The sequence below is a fragment of the Olea europaea genome, unplaced genomic scaffold (assembly GCF_002742605.1).
Source record: "Olea europaea var. sylvestris unplaced genomic scaffold, O_europaea_v1 scaffold1756, whole genome shotgun sequence".
In the NCBI taxonomy this organism is placed as follows: Eukaryota; Viridiplantae; Streptophyta; class Magnoliopsida; order Lamiales; family Oleaceae; genus Olea; species Olea europaea.
Genome location: NW_019235281.1, coordinates 218,573 through 224,488, shown reverse-complemented (window position 1 = coordinate 224,488; position 5,916 = coordinate 218,573). Strand labels below are relative to the sequence as shown.

The 5,916-nt window shown below is 38.9% G+C and overlaps 1 pseudogene; it reads right to left on the bottom strand.

Moving 5' to 3' along the window:
- Positions 1-10: 10 nt before the first annotated feature.
- The window catches only part of LOC111378018, a 17,981-nt pseudogene continuing 12,075 nt past the window's right edge, over positions 11-5,916 (bottom strand).

The window sequence follows — 5,916 nt, the reverse complement described above, 5'->3', positions numbered from 1 at the left end:
ACTATCTGGCCCCCCCATCTGGTGGTCGACTAGTCAGCATCTCCAAAAGCACAATTCCAAAACCATACATCACATTTCTGCGTAAGTTTGCTGCCTGCAACTCGTGCTTCGGGTGCCATGTGCATAACAGATGGTGAAGTTGAACTTTTAGGACTTTAAATAATTTGGTTTATGTTCTGATTTCCGAAAGCTGCATTTGTGAGTTTTGAGGTACCAGGCATGAGAAGATCAAGGCCGAAAACAGAGATAAAAGGGCTTTAAGTCATTGTCAAGAAGAATTTTTGATGACTTTATATTGCCATGAATATGCTTTCTAGGGCTGCATTCGTGAATGTGAAGTAGACCCCGAGCAGTTTCTTGAGCAATCCTCAATCTTGTTACCCATGACAGAGGAGGCAAGGAATTGACAAGTCCACCTGCAACATTTTATTAATAGAATCAAAGAACTGATGGTGCTTTGGTCAATTATTTACAAGCTGTAGAAGACAGGCACAACAGTGAAGCTCCTTCAAGAAGAGCTAAAATGGAGTCTGTTAGGAAAATGTTGTAATTGGCAATCTGTGACCAAAATGACTAATTTGTCGAGTCTGTAAAGTCAAGGACCAATTTGTCAATGTCTAAAAGTTCAGGGACTTGTGTTGCAATTTCGCAATAATTAATGTATAGGTATAGGGTAAAGTTGGATGCTTTGAAGATGAAAACGGTGCAAGATTGGTGCTAGAGTTTCGCCCTGACCTCGCTCGAGCCTAAATAATAGAACCTACGTCGCTGGAGTTTCGCCACCACTTCGCTCGAGCGAGAGTGCGTCGCTAGAGTTTCGTCGGCACTTCGCTCGAGCGACAGTGTCATCCGGCGTTTGGTAATTTTCCTTCCTCGCGAATTTTAAATGCTCCATACTACCAAAAACGACCTACTATATAAACAAAAATTTTGCTTTTCATTAACAACTTTTGGCAAAACACATAGCACAATATTTTCCTCTCTACCAAAGGATCAATTGCAAAACTCCTCACCATATGATTCATTGAAGAAAAAAAACATCAAACACCTTTTTAAACAAAACACCTATAAAAAATCCTCACTCCTTCCAGAAGATCAGTTGATTGAAGATTCGGGAAGGAGGTTGATTGAAGAACTGGAGTTCTTGTTGATTCACGGGAAATAGAAGAAATACAAGGCTGGGATTTTGGCGCAGATCTGCAGAATCCAGGAGAGCTTTGGTTGATACAGTAAGGAGGTCAGAGTATTGTTAGATACAGTCATGTCTGGCGTACTGTAAGTTGGAGTCTTCTATAGTGAATCCCTACTGGCTTGTGCCTGGAGTTTTTACCCAGTTGGGTTTTCTTCGTCAACAATTTTTGTGTTATTTATTGCTTTCTGTCAATTTCAATTCAACCGGCAATTCAACATAGATAGTTAAATCATGTGAACGAATTTGGACAACGTTTAATTTATGTGACTTGTTGCATAACTTAATTAAATTGTTAAATTCTGCATAGACACCTATTCACCCCCCTCTAGGTGTTGGTTGGGTCGAACTATAGCCTTTTCAAGTGGTATCAGAGTCAAATCTCGAGTCCTTACCCATAGTTGTCTAGATGAGTCAATCACTTTCTGTACCTCCGTACTTTGACGGAAGTAATTATGCTTACTGGAAGGTTAGAATGCCTGCGTTTCTTAAGTCCTTAGATGAGATGTTTGGTTGAGTGTGCAAAATGACTGGAAACCTCCCTCCACTATCGTATCAGGAACTGTTAACCTTACTGATATATCACTGTGGACTAAGGATGAGATAGCTTAGTATAATTGGAATAGCAAGGGACTTCATGCCTTATTTATGGCCGTGTCTCCCGAAGAGTTTAGGAGAGTGTCAATGTGCAAAACTGCTAAAGAGGTGTGGGATATTCTTGAAACTACACATGAGGGAACTAAAATTGTAAAGAACTCGAAATTACAAATGCTACCTTCTAGGTTTGAAGAAGTGAGGATGAAAGATGACGAAACCTTTGATGAATTTTATGCAAAATTGAATGATATTGTTAATTCTAGTTTCAATTTAGGCAAGAAAATTCCCGAGTCTAAAATTGCTAGAAAAGTACTTAGGTCCTTGCCCGAGAGATTTATGCCTAAAGTTACTGCCATTGAGGAAAGGATCTAGATGAAGTTAAAATTGAAGAACTTGTAGGATCCTTGCAAACTTATGAACTCACTATCACACACCCTAAGAAAGGAAAGTCCATTACTTTAAAATCCATCAAAGAGGATGAATCTTCCGATACTGAGTTTCTGAGGGACGATGAAATTGCTTACTTTGTGAAGAAATTTCAAAAGATTCTCAAGAATAGGAGAAAACCCCAGGATAGAAAAAGTGGAGTCCCTAGCAGATTCTCAAAAGAAAAAACTGAAATGTTTAACAATAAAAGTTCTAGTGATAAATCACATTTGGTTAGGTGCCATGAATGTCAAGGTATAGGTCACTATAGGAATGAGTGCCCTAGTTATAAGAAGAATCAAAGAAAAGGGCAGGGTAAGGCCTTAGTTGTTTCACTTACTGATAACGAGTTTGAGACCAGTGATAGGCAGGAGTCATCTAGTAGTGAAGATGAAGGGAACTATATGGCATTTGTGTCGACTATTAAGAGTGAATCTGATAAGGAGAGTGACAAGGTTGAGGAAGAACTTCACAACAATAATTCTAGTAATGAGGATGAGGATGACATAGATATACATGAGGCCTATCAACTCTTGTTCAAGGAGAGTCTTAAAATCAAAAAGATCAATAAAGCCCTACTCAAAAAGGTTGATGAATTTGAAAGAGAAAAAGAGAGACATGCTAGCAATCTCCAGAATTCACTTAAGAGTGTCAGTGAGTTAAAATGTGTCAATGAGAAGTTGGAAGACAAGGTTAAGACATTAACTAGTGAATTGGAGAAATCTAATGCTCATCTTCAGACTTTCATAAGTGGAACTAAGAAATTGGATGATATTTTGGGAATGAATAAGCCTACGGGAGATAGGAAAGGTCTAGGATATGTTGAAGGTAATACACATGGTGCTGGTCCATCTAAAAATGTATTCATTTTTGCCTCTAGGAAGTCTAACGCTATCAACAGTCCAAATAAGGGTAAGAATGTTTCGAGGGAATAAAGTCATCAATCACGTAGAAATTTTATGCCCAAACACCCACAGACACGTACCTTTGAGCCTAGGTTCATTCCCACCTGTCACCACTATGGAGCTCTAGGACACACTAGGCCTAGATGTTATAAGTTAGGCAATGAGCGTAGAAATCAGAATATTCCAAGTCAGGTCAGTTTTCTGACTAATCAGGTTAGTCATTTGACTGAGATGCTTACTAGGCTGACTAGGAGTACCACGTCATCTAAGAAAGTTTGGGTTAAAAAGGAGGATCTAGTTGGACTTTCAGGTCAGGTAAATTGCTATGTTGCTCATGTTGCATTAAAAGCCCAAGATTTCAATATGTGGTACCTTGATAGTGCTTGTTCTAGGCATATGTGTGGTAACAAGGCTTTATTCACTACTCTTGATGAATGCAATGGGGGTATGGTTACCTTTGAAGATGGGGGCTCTGCACCTATTCTTGGCAAAGGTACTGTACAAATACATGAATTACCTGTGATCTCAAATGTGCTTTATGTGGAAGGTTTAAAGTCGAACTTGTTAAGTATTATTCAGATTTGTGATGCTGATTTTGAGGCTAGCTTTGTGAAAAAGAGATGTACCGTGTATGATTCATTCGGTGGGGTGGTCCTTGAAGGGGTTAGAACGTCTGATAAATGTTATGGAGTCCTACCTAATTCTAACTATGTGTGTAGGAGTGCCAAAATTGATGTGAGTGAACTCTGGCATAAAAGATTGGGCCATTTAAACTATAAGAGTCTAATACAACTGGCTAAAAAGGAGTTGGTATATGGTTTGCCTAAAATAGGTCATAGTGAAAATGTTGTGTGTGGACCATGTCAACTGGGTAAACAAATTAAAGGAATCCATAAAAAGACTTCTAAAATTTTGACCAAAAGACCCCTGAAATTGATACACATGGATTTAATGGGACCATCTAGGACTGAGAATCTAGGAGGTAAGCGGTATATTCTGATTGTGGTAGATGATTTCTCGAGGTTCACATGAGTAGAATTGCTTAGAGAAAAATCTGATGCATGTGACCTTATAAAATCTTTGTGTAAACGGCTTAGTAATGAACTCAATCACAAAGTGTCCAGAATGCGAAGTGATCATGGAAAAGGGTATGAAAATTTCAATCTTGAGAGCTTCTGCATGGATGAAGTGATACTACATGAGTTCTCTTCCCTTATCCTCAAAAAAATGGGGTGATTGAAAGGAAGAATCGTGTTCTTCAGGACATGGCTAGAGCTATGCTTCATGACAAGGGGTTATAAAATCTTTGTGTAAACGGCTTAGTAATGAACTCAATCACAAAGTGTCCAGAATGCGAAGTGATCATGGAAAAGGGTATGGAAATTTCAATCTTGAGAGCTTCTGCATGGATGAAGTGATACTACATGAGTTCTCTTCCCTTATCCTCAAAAAAATGGGGTGATTGAAAGGAAGAATCGTGTTCTTCAGGACATGGCTAGAGCTATGCTTCATGACAAGGGACTAGCCTTATATTTTTGGGGAGAAACTGTTAATACTGTATGCCACATAATCAATAGAGTCTACCTTAGACCCAAAACCGATCAGACTCCATATGAGATTCTAAATGGTAAAAAGCCTACTGTCAAATACTTTCGTGTGTTTGGGAGTAAGTGTTACATTTTGCGTGATAGAGAGAACTTGAGTAAGTTTGAATCTAAGAGCGACGAAGGAATCTTCTTAGGATATTCTAGAAATAGTCAAGCATTCCGAGTATATAACTCACATACTCGTACTGTGATGGAGTCAGTCAATGTTGTGATAGATGATGGTGTGAGTGAGGGGGAGAATGTTGAAAATTATGATAGAAACTGTAATCTTATAAGGTCTAGTGATTCTACTGAACCGCTTGTACCTGAATCATCTCTTAAAATTCCTGAAACTCCTGAAAAGGAAACACATCCACAAGATCAAGACACAATCCCTAAGGAACCATCAACTAGGGTCAAGTCTAATCATCCTAAGGATAATATCATTGGGGATCTGGATGAAGGCATGAGGCTTCATAAGAGAGTACTGAACAATCTAGCATATACTAGCTATGTTTCACAGGTAGAGCCTAAGAAAGTCGAAGAGGCCCTTAGTGATGAGTGTTGGGTGAATGCAATGCATGAGGAACTCAATCAATTTGCTAGAAACAATGTGTGGATCTTAGTACCCAGACCTGAGAATTGTAACGTTATTGGTACTAAGTGGATCTTTAAGAACAAGACAGATGACCTAGGTACTATAATTAGGAATAAGGCCAGATTAGTTGCTCAGGGTTATACTCAAGTTGAGGGAATTGATTTTGATGAAACTTTTGCCCCTGTTGCACGACTTGAGTCTATTCGGATTCTGCTTGCTATTGCCTGTACCTTAGGGTTCAAGCTACATCAAATGGACGTTAAGAGTGCCTTCTTGAATGGACTTCTTCAAGAAGAAGTCTATGTGGAACAACCAAAAGGATTTGTTGATCCAAAGTTTCCCCACTATATCTACAAACTCCACAAAGCACTCTATGGTCTGAAACAAGCTCCTAGAGCTTGGTATGAGAGACTTACGTCATATCTTGAGGAACATGATTTCCTCGAGGTGGTGCTGATAAGACCTTATTTATTAGACACATTGAAGAAACTATCACTATCGCTCAAATTTATGTCGATGACATCATTTTTGATTCTCCTATTGAGTCTCTAGCATATGAGTTTGCCGAGTGTTTGAAGCAAGAATTTGAGATGAGTATGGTTGGTGAGTTGAGTT